Source organism: Phocoena sinus, chromosome 5 (genome assembly GCF_008692025.1).
Source record: "Phocoena sinus isolate mPhoSin1 chromosome 5, mPhoSin1.pri, whole genome shotgun sequence".
Lineage (NCBI taxonomy): Eukaryota > Metazoa > Chordata > Mammalia > Artiodactyla > Phocoenidae > Phocoena > Phocoena sinus.
In genome coordinates, this window is record NC_045767.1 from 24,252,320 (window position 1) to 24,269,078 (window position 16,759).

Below are 16,759 nucleotides of genomic sequence, written 5' to 3' on the forward strand. Positions count from 1 at the left end.
TTTGGTATCAGTGTGATGGTGGCTTTGTAGAATGAGTTTAGGAGTGTTCCTCTCTCTGCAGTTTTTTGGAAGAGCTTGAGAAGGATAGGTGTTATCCCGTCTCTAAATGTTTTTTAGAGTTTGCCTGTGAAGCCATCTTGTTCTGGATTTTTGTTTGTTGGAAGATTTTTAATCACTTTTCCAATTGCTTTACTTGTGATTGGTCTGTTCATATTTTCTATTTCTTCCTGGGTCAGTCTTGGAATGTACCTTTCTAAGAATTTGTCCATTTTTTCTAGGTGGTCCATTTTATTGACATATTGTTGTTTGTAGTAGTCTCTAATGATCATTTGTATTTCTGCAGTGTCCATTGTAACTTCTCCTTTTTCATTTATAATTTTATTGATTTGAGTCCTCTCTCATTTTTTCTTGATGAGTTTGGCTAAAGGTTTATCAATTTTTTAAATCTTTTCAAAGAACCAGTCTTTAGTTTTATTGATCTTTTCTATTTTCTTCATTTCTATTCCTTTTATTTCTGCTTTGATATTTATGATTTCTTTCCTTCTACTAGTTTTGGGTTTTGCTTGTTGTTCTTTCTCTAGTTCCTTTAGGTGTAAGATTAGGTTGTTTATTTGAGATATTTCTTGTTTCTTGAGGTAGGATTGTATTGCTGTAAATTTCCCTCTTAGTACTGATTTTGCTGCAACCCATAGGTTTTGGGTAGTTGTTTTCATCATTTTTTTCTAGGTATTTTTTGATTTCCTGTTTCATTTCTTCAGTGATCTCTTGGTTATTTAGAAGCATTTTGTTTAGCTCTCATGTGTTTGTGGGTTTTTTCAGATTTTTTCCTGTAATTGATTTCTAATCTCATAGCATTGTGGACAGAAAAGATTCTTGATACAATTTCAAGTTTCATAAATTTACCAAGGCTTGATTTGTGACCCAAGATGTGATCTATCCTGGAGAATGCTCCATGTGCATTTGAGAAGAAAATGTATTCTACTGCTTTCTGGTGGAAAGTCCTGTAAATATCAATTAAGTCCACCTGGTATAATGTTTCATTTAAGGTTTGTGTTTCCTTATTAATGTTCCATCTGGATGATCTATCCATTGGTGTAAGTGGGGTGTAAAAGTCCCCCCCTATTATTGTGTTATGTCAGTTTCCCCTTTTATGGCTGTTAGCATTTGCATTATATATTGTGCTCCTATGCTGCATGCATAAATATTTACAATTGTTATATCTTCTTGGATTGACCCCTTGATCGTTATGTAGTGTCCTTCCTTGTATCTTGTAACAGTCTTTATTTAAGTCTGTTTTGTCTCATATGAGTATTGTTACTCCAGGTTTCTTTTGATTTCCATTTGCACGGAATACATTTTTCCATTCCCTCACTTTCATTCTGTATGTGTCCCTAGGTCTGAAGTGGGTGTCTTGTAGACAGCATATATATGGGTCTTGTTTTTGTATCCATTCAGCCTGTCTGTGTCTTTTGGTTGGAGCATTTAATCCACTTACATTTAAAGTAATTGTAGATATGTATGTTCCTAGTACCATTTTCTTAATTGTTTTGGGTTTGGTTTTGTTGGTCTTTTTTCTTCTCTTGTGTTTCTTGCTTAGAGAAATTCCTTGAACATTTGTTGTAAAACTGGTTTTGTGGTGCTGAAGTTCTCTTAGCTTTTGCTTGTCTGTAAAGCTTTTGACTTCTCTAGAAAAATGGTGCAGATGAACCCGTTTGCAAGGCAGGAAAAGACACAGATGTAGCGAACAAATGTATGGACACCAGGAGGGAGAGTGGTGGGGGGGTGGTGGTGGGATGAATTGGGGGATTGTGATTGAGATATATACATTAATATGTATAAAATAGATAACTACTAAGAGCCTGCTGTATAAAATAAATAAATAAAATTTTAAAAGCCTTTGATTTCTTTGTCGAATCTGAATGAGATCCTTGTTGGTTAAAGTAATCTTTGTTGTAGGTTTTTCCCTTTCATCACTTTAAATATATCCTGCCCGTCTCTTCTGGCCTGCATAGTTTCTGCTGAAAAATCAGCTGATAACCTTATGGGGATTCCCTTGTAAGTCATTTGTTGCTTTTCTCTTGCTGCTTTTAATATTTTTTACTTGTATTTAATTTTTGTTAGTTTGATTAATATGTGTCTCGGCATGTTTCCCCTTGGGTTGATCCTGTATGGGAGTCTTTGTGCTCCCTGGACTTGTGTGGCTATATCCTTTACCATGTTAAGGAAGTTTTTCAACTATAATCTCTTCAAATATTTTCTTAGACCCTTTCTTTTCTTCTGGGACCTGTATAATTTGAATGTTGGAGCATTAACTGTTGTCCCCAAGGTCTCTGAGACTGTCCTCATTTTTTTCATTCTTTTTTCTTTATTCTGCTCTGCAGCAGTTATTTCCACCATTCTATCTTCCAGCTCACTTATCTGTTCTTCTGCCTCAGTTATTCTATTTATTCATTTTAGTGTATTTTTAATTTCAGTTATTGTATTGTCCATCATTGTTTGTTCTTTAGTTTTTCTAGGTTCTTGTTAAACATTTCTTGTACCTTCTTGATCTGTGCCTCCATTCTATTTCTAAGATATTGGATCATCTTTACTATTATTACTGTGAATTCTCTTTCACGTAGAATGCCTAGTTCCTCTTCATTTATTTGGTCTTAATTCTTTTTCATGTAGAATGCCTAGTTCCTCTTCATTTATTTGGTCTTGTGGGTTTTAACTTGCTCCTTCATCTGCAACATATTCTGTCTTCTCATTTTGTCTCACTTTCTGTGTTTGAGGTCTCCTTCCCACAGGCTGCAGGGTCATTGATCCTCTTTCATCTGGTGTCTGTCCCCGGTGAGTGAGATTGGTCCAGTGGCTTGTGTAGGTGTCCTGGTGGGAGGTACTGGTGCCTATATTCTGGTGGGTGGAGCTGGATCTTGTCCTTCTGATAGGCGGGGCCGCATCAGGTGGTGTGTTTTAAGGTGTCTCTGAGCTTAGTATGACTTTAGGCAGCCTATCTCTGATGGGTGCATTTGTGTTCCTGTCTTGCTTGTTGTTTGGTGTAAGGCATCCAGCACCGGAGCTTGCAGGCAGTAGGGTGGCGCTGAGTCTTGGATTCGAGATGGAGACTTCCTGGAGAGCTCTCACTGATTAGTTTTCTCTGGGCCCAGGAATTCTCTGGCAGTCCAGCATCCTGCACTTGGTGCTCCCACCCCAGAGGCTCAGTCCCAACCCCAAGCTGGGGAACCAAGAGCCTGCAAACCACACAGTGAGACAAAAAAAATAATAAGGCGGGGGGGTGGAGAGGACAAACAGATGAACAGAACCCAAGACAAATAATGAAGACACAAACAGACAGTAACAACAGCTTAAAAAAAAAAGAAGAAAATGAACAAATAAAACCAAAGACAAATGGTAAAAGCAAAACCGAAAAAAACAAAGAAACACACACACATATCAAAAAAAAGAAACAAAAACAAGGAAAAGAAACAAGAGAACAACCAAACTAAAGAACCCCAAAATGAAATTGAACAGTTAAAAACAAAACAAAAACAAAAGAAACAACAAAAGCAGAATGTGAACTTAAAAAAAAGCAAAAAAATAAATAAAAGAAATGCACAAAAATGATCAAAAAAAGATTAAAAACAAAACAAGGAAAAACAGAAATCACTGAAAAAGTAAAGTAAAAATAGAAAAATAAAAAGAATAATTTAAAATTTTTTTAAATTAAAAAAATAGAAAAAATAATAAACAACAGAAGAAAACAAAACATTAAAAAATAGTAATAATATTTTTCTGGGGTCTCAGTTTTGAGTTGCCTTGCCCCCATCGTGAGTCACAGCTAACCTTTGCTTCCCCAGGAGGCCCTCCAATACCTCTAGGTACATCTCTGGACCCACTGTGGGGGCAGCTCAGACTCTGACCTGGCCCAACTCTCACATGTACTTGCCCTCACAGACCAGTTTCAGTTGTGGGAACACTCGTTGTCCATTCAGATATTCCATTTATGCAGAGTTTACCAAGCCGATCACGGGAATTTAATCTGCAGCTTGTTCAGCTGCATGGAAAGTTTTTTGTTCCTCTTCCTTAGTTGCCCCACCCCTGGGGCTCAGCTGTGGTTTTAGCCCCACCTCTGCATGTAGGCCACCTACAGGGGTCTGCTCCCGAAGCTGCCCTGGAGTACTCAGGTCTGCCCTAGTAAGGACAGGGTGTGGAGGTGGCACAGCTGCGGGGTCATGGGGGCCCCAGCGGTGACAGATGTTGGGGGAGGAAGTGGTCAGCAGCTGCGAGAGATCCAGTCCCACTGGTGAGGAGGTGCATGGGGAAGCCAGTGGCCACAGGCACAAGAGACTTGGCTCCAGTGGGAGCCTTTCGTAGTGCCCGGCAGCCATTGTGTGAGGATCAATCCTAGCAGTAGCCTTTCTTAGTGCTGGCAGCAGATGTGCGAGGGCCAGCCTTGGTGGGGACCTTACTTAGTGCCAGTGGCAGGCATGAGAAGGCCAGCCCCAGTAGGGACTTTTCTTAGTTCCTGGCAGCAGGCACATGTGAGCCAGCCTTGGTGGGGACCTTTCTTAGTATATTTATAGACTTTTTGATGATAGCCATTTTTACAGGTGTGAGGTGATTTCTCATTGCAGCTTTGATTTGCTTTTCTCTGGTGATTTGAATACCTTTTCATGTACCTGTTAACCATCTATATGTCTTCTTTAGAAAAAGTATCTATGCAAACCTCTGCCCATTTTTAAATTGGATTCTTTGGGGGGTTTTGCTGTTGAGTTGTATGAGCTCTTTATATAGTTTTGATGTTAATCCCTTATGAGATACATGATTTGCAACTATTTTCTACCATTTGGTAGAGGTTGCCTTTTCATTTTGTTGATGGTTTCCTTTGCTTTGCAGAAGCTTTTTAGTTTTGTGTAGTCCCATATGTTTGTTTTTGCTTTTGTTGCCTTTGGTTTTGGTGTTAGACCTGAAAAAAATCTTTGCCAAGACTGATGTCAGGGAGATTACCACCTGGGTTTCTTCTCCTAGGGATTTCATGGTCTCAGGTTTTACATTCAAGTCTTTAATCAATTTTGAGTGAATGTTTGTGGTGTAAGATAGCTGTCCAGTTTCATTCTTTCATATGTGGCTGCCCAGTTTTCCCAACAATATTGAAGAGACTGTTCTCTTCCTATTGTTTATTCTTGGTTCCTTTGTCATAAATTGTAATTGATATATGCATAAGTTTATTTATGGGATCTCTATACTGTTGATCTCTGTGTTTCTTTTTAGGGCATTCCATACTGTTTTGATTACTATAGCTTTGTAATACAGTTTGCAATCAAGGAGTGCGATACCTCCAGCTTTGTTCTTTTTTCTCATAATTGCTTTGGCTATTCAGGGTTACAATTTATTTTTTATATTGATCTTGTATGAAACAATCTTGTCAGATTCACTTATGATTAATGGCTTTTCTGAAATTCTTTTACACTTTCTATGTAAAAATTATGTTCTCTGTTAATAATGACTTTTTATACATTTAAATTCTTATAAAACTCTCTCTCCATTATACCTTCTTTCAATAACTAGGACATTCAGAGCAGATTGACTAGAACTGATAATAATGGTCATTCTATTTTTTCATTAAGGGGAAGAATTATAGTAATCCACAATTAGTTATCAGTAATGATAATGGTAGATGTAGGTGTTTTTGAAGGTATTTTTTTGGCCACTATCTTTTTTCTTTTTACTTTGCTAAGTGTTTTTATATTATTCCATAAATACATGATGACATTTTACCAAATGGTATTTCTGCATCTGCTGTGAAAACCATGTTTTTTCTTTTTTCTGTTCATTTTATGAATTATGTATTTTCACATTAACCATTCTCATAGCTCTTTTTTTTTTAACTCAGATGTGTTTGATTTCTTTATCTCATGCATTGGCTTCCTTGGAATTGATTGTTATTTTATTGGTTTTCCTTTTATGAAATTTAGTTTATATGGTTGTATTTGTTTTTTATTGCTTCCATAACAAATTACCCTAAATTTATTACCTAGACAAATAAATTTATTACCTTATAGCTCTGCAGGTCAAGTTCAACACAAGTCTCACTGGGCTAAAATCAAGGTTTTGGCTGTTTTCTGTTTACTTTAGGAGAGGTTCTGTTTCTTTACCTTTTCCAGCTTCTAGAGGCCTCTGCATTTCTTGATTCATTATTCCCACCACTCCCATTAAAGCCAGCATCAGCTGGTAGAGTCTTTTACACATCACATATGTCTGATCAACAGAGATGCGATTTCATCTTTTTGACTCTGACCTTACCTGTCTCACCTGGGGAAAGTCCTCCACTTTTACAGACTCTCTGATTAGGTTGGACCTACCCAGATTATCAAGGATCATCTCCCCATCACAAAATCTTTTACCTTATGGACATCTTCAAAGTTTCTTTCTTAAGGTAAAATATTCACAATTTCCAGGTATTAGGATGTGGACAACTTTGGGAGGGCATTATTCTTCCTACTATGTGGTTAATCTACAGTTCTCTCTGTACGTTATTGCCATAAAGTAGTCTAAAACCAATTATTACTTATATATTTCCCCAGTAATGCTAGAAACTTAGAACACTTTAGATGCACTTACTCCTCCAGACTTTGAATTTTAATTCTCCCCTGGATATTACCAGCTTATTTGTTTTCATTTGTTTATAATCAATATTGATTTATATTTATTTATATATTTCCATTTCATTCATACCTTCCTGTATTTCCTGCTTCCCTCTGGAATTGTTCATCTTCTTTTTAAAGTTTCCTTTTATATTTTATATAATGCAGTTTTGCTGGCCCCAAGTTATTTCAGCTTTCATTTTTATGAAAACAGCTTTGCTTCTGTGTGTTTTGTTGTATTTGTGATGTATTTTTTATTTGGGTTACTTATTATGCAGCAGCAGTAACTGGAACACACTCTGGTGTTTCATTTACTCCTTTAATAAAGAAGCTGTTTTCTAGATCCAGAGATAGCAAACTATTGCTGCTGGTCGAATCTAGCCTGCCATCTGTATGGTTTTTTTAAAATATATACTTTATTCTTTAGAGAAGTTTTAGGTTAATAGCAAAACTGAGCAGAGGCAGAAACATTTCCCATATACTCCCTCTCCACACATATGCCAAGCCTCCCACACTATCGAAATGTCTTACATTTATTAAAATAAATGAACGTACATAGATAACATCATTATCACCCAACATCCATAGTTTACATTAGGGTTCACTCTTGGTGTTGTACATTCTGTGGTTTTTGATACATGTATGACATGCATCTATCACTAAAGCATCATACAGAGTAGTTTCAGTGCCCTAAAAATCCTCTGTATGTCACCTATTTATCCTTTCTTCCCCCCTCCCCCTGGCAAACACTGATCCTTTTACTATCTCCATAGTTTTGCTTTTTCCAGAATGTCATATAATTGGAATCATACAGCTTGTAGCCTTTTGGATTGGTTTATTTCACTTAGTAATATGCATTTAAGATTTCTCCATGTCTTTTCATGGCTTGATAGCTCCTTGCTTATTAGTGCTGAATGCTATCCCATTGTCTGGATGTACCACAGTTTATTTGTCCACTCACTTACTGAAGGGCATCTTGCTCCCAAGATTTATCAGTTATGAATAAAGCTACTATAAACATCCATGTGCAAGTTTGGTGTGAATATAACTTTCCAACTCATTTGAATAAATACCAAGTGAAATTGCCACATCCTATAGTTAGTTTTGTAAGAAATTGTCAAATTGTCTTCCAAAGTAGCTGTACCATTTTGCATCCTCACCAACAGTGAATGAGTGTTTCTGTTGTTTCACATCCTCACCAGCATTTGGTATTGTCATTGTTCTGGATTTTGACTATTCTAATAAGTGAGTATATCAACATTGTGTTAACTTGTATTTCCCCAGTGATATATGATGTTGAGCATGTGCTTATTTTCATATGCTTATTTTCTATCTATACATCATCTTTGGTGAGATGTCTGTTCAGGTCTTTTGCTTTTTTTTAATCAACTGTTTTCTTATTGTTGAGTTTTAAGTGTTCTTTGTATATTTTGGATAATAGTCCTGTATCAAATATGTATTTTCCAAATATTTCTACACTAGTCTATGGTTTGTATTTTATAGAGAAGTTATTAATTTTAATGAATTCCAGCTCATCAATTCTCTATTGGATTATGTCTTCCATGTTGTATCTAAAGAGTCATCATATGCAAAGTCATCTAGGGTTTCTCCTATGTTATCTTCTGGGAGGTTTATAATTTTGTGTTTTACATTTAGGTCTGTGATCCATACTGAGTTAAAATTTTAAAGGGTTATAAGTTCTATATCTAGATTTTTTTTGGCATGTGAATGTCTAGTTATTTCAGCACCATTTGTCAAATATTACTAGGGATGTAATGTACAACATGGTAAATATAGACACCTTATCTCTGTTCTTCAGGCAGTAGAGGGTGCAGAGTAATCAGCAAGTACAGAGGCACACAGTTGTTCCTAATTTTACCGCTAATCCTTTTGTGATAATAGCCTGAATAATTTCCTTCATTTATGCTGCTCTGAGTACTTAGGAGCCTAATGCTTCTCAGCTGAATACTATACAGAGAAAACAATGCCTGAAACTTCAGAAAAAATAAAATTGCCACCTCAAATTTGTTTTTATGTCCCTTAAACTCATTTTCCCTATAGTATTTGAACTATGTAATATAGGTGATAAAGTAGTCAAAGAGTTTATACAGTAAATGGAAAATTCTTAAAAAGGTCAATATTTTTAAAATTATATATAAGGTAGAATGAGAACATGAATAGCTTTGTGGCTGAGGGGGAGATGAGGTTGACCATAGACGTATACAGGCTAGACCAGGAGTTCGAGTTAAGGCATGGAATTTCTGCAGACCACTTTTATTTTTTTATACAACATTATCAACCCCCCCCCAAAACACAACAATAACGAAAGTCCTGAAATATCAGTATTCACATACTTCAAAATCAGAGGATTTCCTTTTGTACAAAGCATAAAATAACATGGAATAACAGTTTCAAAAAGAAACTCAGATTTTAATCACAAAACCTAAACTGAAAACAAAACGTTACTTTGCTGGTTAGTCATAAGGAAATTAGTATGTCTAGTATGAAAATTCTGTAGCAGGGCATTATTTTCACTAAAAATTCACAGCTTAGTAGAGGTTCAGTTATATAACATTAGGTTTATCCAGAAAAATAATCTTTACGTAATAACAATGAGAAATAGTAATTTGGATTTTTTTGGATTGCTTTGTTTTTTGTCCCCTGAAAGCTTTGTTTTACTTTTTTATTCCCATTTTATATCCTCAGTGTGAATGGGTTTTTAACCTACTGTAATGAATTATCTTCTGTTTAGTAAATCAAGCTGAATTTTGGTTGTCCAGTGTAGCAGGCAAAATATCAAGAATGTAAAAGATTACCTAATTTATTTATTCAGATGTTTAAAACATTATGTGCTGGCACTGTATTAAATAATATGGCTGTTACATAATATGGTCTGCATACCTGCTCTCACAAAACATACTGTATCTCATATCTAGATATTTTAGCCATCCATCTACCTAGTAAATAAGTTTTTTTAAATTTATATACACATATTTTTGATGCTATTGTTGTGACCTCAAAGATAACATGCTTATTCTACACAGTAATGATTTCTGAGTACACTATATTTCCTTCAAACTTTTTTTTCCTGTAAGGATTAAGATTATTTCAGAAGCATGCTTCTAAAAGACAATACAATCATACATATATACAAAATAAATCACTGATTTTTATAAAATTTTATTTATCCAGCATGTTAGGGTATCTCTGCCAGCTTTTTTATAGCCAACAGTCCCGCATCTTGCAGTGCACGAAATGCAGGGGTATTTCTTGCTCACATAACAGTCTGACGTACATCAGATTGCTCTTGAGGACTTTCTTCTACATAATTTGGTCATCCAAATCATTCCAGTCTGTGACTCTCCATCCTTCAGGCCTTCCTCAGGGTCCTTCTCAGGGTCCTCCCCCAGGGCCTTCCTCAGGGTCCTGCACAGGGCGCTGCACAATGCCCTCTGTATTGAGAGGCCCTGAAACAACAGTCTGTGCAGGGATTTTAAGGCATGTGTAGACTCAGCCACATGGCCCCCACCGGACTGTAAAGAAACTGGACACTGACGTTTATTGTGTGTCCAGGAATGATGAATCAGTCTCTGTCATATCTGAGACACTCTGTGGCAAGAATTATGTATGGTCACCTTTATAAATCAACCCCTTTGTGAAAAAAAGTTGTTAGGAATTTGAAATTCAATGTATAAATCAAATATTTTGTGACAAGATTTTATTTTGAAATACTTGTAACTGTCTCATAGAATTTTTAAAATATTTTCATGTATTTTATTTTTTAAAACACTTATAATTTTGCAAGCTAGCAGTAAAATATTGTCAGTATTTTACTGATTAGCACTGTATGCCTTTAAAGCTAACTGGAACATTGTTTCATTGTAAATGATTGTAAAGTAAAATGATCATTTCAAATGCCAAATTAGTCTCAAGTAACATATGAACCATTAATTATTATCTTTGGCTTTATGCACAAAGATGTATTTCAAAGATGATCTTAATATTAGTATGTTTTGTCAACCTAACACATCAAAGTACCACATTTTAAAGCAGTTTTTACTCTCTGAAATTATTATATAAAGAGGCATATCAGAAAGTTGACAAATCAGCTATAAAAACAAAAGATACTGCATAACTTAGAGTCCCTTATTTTTTAGAAGAATGAGGAAAATAATGAAAATTTTCATGGTACAAGTATCAGTACACATATGGTTTAGTGTATGTCAGTATTCTCGTGCTTTACTTATGAGTTTGACCTTACCAAAAAGCCTTCAAGGGGCTTCCCTGGTGGCGCAGTGGCTGAGAGTCCGCCTGCTGATGCAGGGGACACGGGTCCGGGAAGATCCCACATGCCGCCGAGCGGCTAGGCCCGTGAGCCATGGCTGCTGAGCCTGCGCGTCCGGAGCCTGTGCTCCGCAACGGGAGAGGCCACAACAGTGAGAGGCCCACGTACCACACACACACAAAAAAGCCATCAAAATGTCCAAGGTAATTCACAGGGGCAGCTAGAAGCCTGAAATAAAATTTCTCAGTACAAAAGATTCCAAGCCATTCATATAATTTTAAATGGAAACCTAGATATTTAGCTCCTATTTTTGTTTTCATCTGAAAAACCTTTTGAAAATATGGAAAAATATTTAAACCCAATTTTCCCCATACATTAAAAAAAAGGGGGGGATTTTTCATTTCCTGTTTTCAAATAAGAGCATTCTTCAGAGCTATGGGGTTAAGTTCTAAGCTACAATCCACTGCTTATTAGCACGCCTGTTTTGTATACCAGTAGAATCAAGTCCAGTTTTACCATTTGTGGCTAACTATGACAAGAAACAAGAGCATGTGTTTGCCATAAACAGCTCTGGCTAATAGCAAACTGCTTATATTGAACAGATCCAATTATCTATAAGGACCACAGCCAAATCCCACTACTAATGCTTGACTACTATATCATTTTTTTCCAATTTGTGAAATATATTTAAAAATAGTAGCTGAAATGAAAGTTCCTAAACATGAGAAATATTATTAAACTTTTTAAGGACAACATTTTACAAATTATTTTTATTATGACCAAATACACAATAAGAGGTTCCTACTACTTCTACTACTCAACTACTTAGAAATGTAACATGAATTTAAAACTAACTACCCTAATTTATCCAGAGAACAAATCAGATATTGAAGAGGATTTATGTCAAAGTGCAAAAAAATAATTCTTGATCATCATATTAACACATAAGGAAATAAACTAAAGCTTGTAAAAGTACCCTCTATAACAATAATGTTTTATATTAGTTGGCTTCAGGATAGAATATTTTTTAAAGCAAATTAACCCAACAAACTGGAAAATATCATGCATGTATGTTGTACAAAAAAATTCTTAAATGACCAGTGCAGAGACTAATATTAGCGGTTCACTCTAGGAGTTGTTTCACATGGTATTTTGCAAAATATCCAAGGAAAATAAGGCAACGTTCTATAATGTGCCACAATTTTTATTGCAACGTGGCCATTTTTGCGAGGGTGGGGAGTTTGTTTTCGAGATCAATGTTCCATTCAAGGCTCTTTTATACAGAAATTGCCATCATGACATATTCAGAATATCTTCAGTGTTGCAAGACTTACATGGTAAACATAAAACTCCTACACTTATTCAGCAGTGTACACTCAATAGAAAACGAAAAGGCCTCGACAACAGCTATTTTTTTTTTACATCTTTATTGGAGTATAATTGCTTTACAATGGTGTGTTAGTTTCTGTTTTGTAAGAAAGTGAATCAGTTTTACATATACATATGTCCCCATATCTCTTCCCTCTTGCCTCTCCCTCCCTCCCACCCTCCCTATCCCACCCCTCTAGGTGGTCACAAAGCACCGAGTTGATCTCCCTGTGCTATGCGGCTGCTTCCCACTGCTATCTATTTTACGTTTGGTAGTGTATATATGTCCATGCCACTCTCTCACTTTGTCACAGCTTACCCTTCCCCCTCTCCATATCCTCAAGTCCATTCTCTAGTAGGTCTGTGTCTTTATTCCTGTCTTACCCATAGGTTCTTCATGACTTTTTTTTTCTTAGATTCCATATATATATGTGTTAGCATACGGTATTTGTCTTTCTCTTTCTGACTTACTTCACTCTGTATGACAGACTCTAGGTCCATCCACCTCACTACAAATAACTCAATTTTGTTTCTTTTTATGGCTGAGTAATATTCCATTGTATATATGTGCCACATCTTCTTTATCCATTCATCCAATGATGGACACTTAGGTTGTTTCCATCTCCTGGCTGTTGTAAATAGAGCTGCAATGAACATTTTGGTACATGACTCTTTTCGAATTATGGTTTTCTCAGGGTATATGCCCAGTAGTGGGATTGCTGGGTCATATGGTAGTTCTATTTGTAGTATTTTAAGGAACCTCCATACTGTTCTCCATAGTGGCTGTACCAATTCACATTCCCACCAGCAGTGCAAGAGTGTTCCCTTCTCTCCACACCCTCTCCAGCATTTACTGTTTGTAGATTTCTTGATGATGGCTGTTCTGACCGGTGTGAGATGATATCCCATTGTAGTTTTGATTTGCATTTCTCTACTGATTAATGATGTTGAGCATTCTTTCATGTGTTTGTTGGCAGTCTGTGTATCTTCTTTGGAGAAATGTCTATTTAGGTCTTCTGCCCGTTTTTGGATTGGGTTGTTTGTTTTTTTGTTATTGAGCTGCATGAGCTGCTTGTAAATTTTGGAGATTAATCCTTTGTCAGTTGCTTCATTTGCAAATATTTTCTCCCATTCTGAGGGTTGTCTTTTGGTCTTGTGTATGGTTTCCTTTGCTATGCAAAAGCTTTGAAGTTTCATTAGGTCCCATTTGTTTATTTTTGTTATTATTTCCATTTCTCTAGGAGGTGGGTCAAAAAGGATCTTGCTGTGATTTATGTCATAGAGTGTTCTGCCTATGTTTTCCTCTAAGAGTTTTATAGTTTCTGGCCTTACATTTAGGTTTTTAAACCATTTTGAGCTTTTTTGTGTGTATGGTGTTAGGGAGTGTTCTAATTTCATACTTTTACATGTACCTGTCCAGTTTTCCCATCACCACTTATTGAAGAGGCTGTCCTTTCTCCACTGTACATTCCTGCCTCCTTTATCAAAGATAAGGTGACCATATGTGTGTGGGTTTATCTCTGGGCTTTCTATCCTGTTCCACAGATCTATATTTCTGTTTTTGTGCCAGTACCATACTGTCTTGATTACTGTAGCTTTGTAGTATAGTCTGAAGTCAGGGAGTCTGATTCCTCCAGCTCCGTTTTTTGGAGAATAGCTATTTTAAGAAGATACACAGGTAACAGGAATTAACACAGGGGTACTAGGATAAATTGATGACACAGTTAACACAACTGGAATTCCTTTTGGGTTGGGGGATTAAACTCATCACAAAAAAAGTGCTTTCCATGCATAGTGTTATATCCATGCTGCCATGTCACCAAAAGTAGGCTTGCCAAGGCAAGTGAAGTGTATGAATGCTCCAGCCTCACAAAACTGCAATCAAGTGCAACTATAAATAATACTGAATAAAGTTTACCATCTCACCAGTGAATAGTACTTTCAAGGCATTCAATTAGCCTAACCCTTTTCAGTATTCTAAGCTATTCACATTGACAGTCACCTTCATTGTAGTGCTTGCTACAAGGGAGACATATAACTAGCTGTTTGGGCTAAAATATAACAGGAAGGCATTCCTTGCGTTCTACATAAAAGTAACAGTTTAATGGCAATCTCTGATAGGCTGCTTACATGAATGATATTTCCTTCATTCATTGTGTTGTTTAGACCCAGTGGGAAGAGAAAGGAAAAAAAAAAAACCCCAAAACCTATTACTATTCTAGTTGCCTGAGCTGGTGTAACGGAAGGTCCTCAAGATCCAGATGGCACTTGACTTTGATTTTACAGGGTTTTCCTTCAAGTGAAGCTACTACATTGCCTCTCACTTTCTCTCCAAGTGTCAAACGGTCCTTTATTATCATCTAAGCCATTTTCTTGCCACTCATGTTATTACCTCTAAATTTGTTTTCAGTGGCATCTATAGAGCTAGCGTAAATCATCTTTTTAAAGGTGCACTTTCAGAAGCCCAGAATATAAATACTAGGTCTTCTTTCTTAGACTCTTTTGTTTTCTGTGTGGCATCTTATTATCAGCAATCATTCCTAGGTAGCAACTTCACAAAAGGTGCGTGGGGGTCCTCTACAGTATCACCAGTGTCACCCACCAAGATCTGTTTTGCCTCCTCTACAATTACTTATCTTCTGTCATTGCCTAAACAGAAGAGAACAGCTTTCTTTTTTCGCTGTCTTGTGTAGAAGATTACCTTACGTTCCTATCATTAACAACTTTGATGACTTCATCATTCACTATAACTCCAGAAGCCAGTTTCAGAGCATGCACGTGGAGTAAAATCAGGAAGCAGAGGGCAAAGGCGGCGTGCCAGGCCATGGGAGGAGCTCCGAGGTCCCTTTTGCGCCCCTGGCCACGCCCCAACACCAGACACACACACCCACCCCCCCCCACCCCCCCCACCCCGCCCCGGTGCCCGGCAGGGCCGGCGGGCAGGTAGTGGGAGAGCAGAGCGGCCGCAGCGCCCACCTGGGAGGCCACATTCCGGTTAAAATGGCGGTCTCTGGCCCAGGGACGCGCTCCCCACCTCAGGGGCCCGCAGGCTGCGCGCCTACCTTACCAGGAGGCTGTCGGCTGAGGCTGCAGTGGCGTCTCGGGCTCCCCTTCGGTGGCGCCGTGGGGAGGAGGGGCGGGCGGCGGGCTGCAGTGAGCACGGGGCACGCCCTCGAAGAATGTTTACAGTGAAGAAACTTAGCGTCATGGACTTCTGAACACTTAAGATAAAGTGCACGTTTTTAATAAACTCTGGTGTTTAATTATTGATTTGACTGATAAAACTCCAAGAAGGCAGTTATGTCTGTGGCCACCCCAGGCTCTTAAATGTATATTGAAAGAACAAAATTTGCTTTTTAAAATATCTTAGAAGCAGTAACAGCAGTACCAAGCATAAAAACATTTAGTGCTTAAAATATGCAAGGGTCCAACTCAAACACTTTATTCCTTAAAAATTAGAATGAATATAATCCCTTTTAATAACAACCAAAGAGCTGTTTGTTATTCAAACAAGAATAGATATATTTTCCATGTTTTTAATCTATATTCTAACAAATAAAAACTTAAGCCATTTTTATTCATATTCTTTGTAATATTTAGATTATTAAAATCATCAATGAAGTAGGAAAATATTGTAGTTAGATAGGAGATACCACAACACAAAGTATGGGTTAACATTTCTTCATTTCTAATAGTCCTCAATATTTCAGAAGATGTAGAAAATTAACATTTTCGTGCTGTGGTTGATGGTCATATGTATGCAGTACACTGTTTCAGAAGAACAATTTTTAATTCTTTCTGTTTATGAAGAATTAGAAAGTTAAACTTGAAAATGTACGTAATAGGCTTGTTGGGTCTTATAAATGTTTATGTGGTTAATGGCGCTATTCTTGCACAATATGGAAATGTATCTTATTGTCATGCATTCAGATAAATATGGGATTCTCTGAACATGAACTATAAAACTATTTAGAATATTCAACTGTAAGCGGTGACAAATAAGTAAACTAAAGTCAATTTATTTTTTAAATATAATCTTGTTAAACTCCTGTATACCTAGTTTTTCTTTTGATGTTTCATTGATTTTAAACTTCAATAATTAGAATGTATCTTCTGTCAAATTTTTTTAAAATTTATATGAAACATGGAGAAAATGAGATAACTAACCACAGAGTAATTTATTGATTCCTAGACATTCTTGTTTCAACTATATCTCTCATTCCCCTGCCTCCAGAAGTCTTAGGAAGTGAATTTGCTTTTGGGACGACAAGATGTTCCAGGCGTTTCTTGTGTTTTCCTACCCCGTCCTGAATTTAACCACCTCTCCAAGAATCCCTAAGACATTTTAATGTTTAAATACATTCAGATACCATCATCTAGGTGCTGGTGAACATCTTCATTGCTACTAGGTCCTTGTTCCTAGGCCCTTTAGGTGGACAGATGAAGGTTTTAAGATTAAAAAGACATGAATTCTAACTGG

At 36.8% G+C, this 16,759-nt stretch overlaps 1 pseudogene; it reads right to left on the bottom strand.

Moving 5' to 3' along the window:
- Positions 1–14,492: 14,492 nt before the first annotated feature.
- On the bottom strand, positions 14,493–15,105 carry LOC116753909 (annotated as a pseudogene).
- Between the last annotated feature and the right edge of the window lie 1,654 nt (positions 15,106–16,759).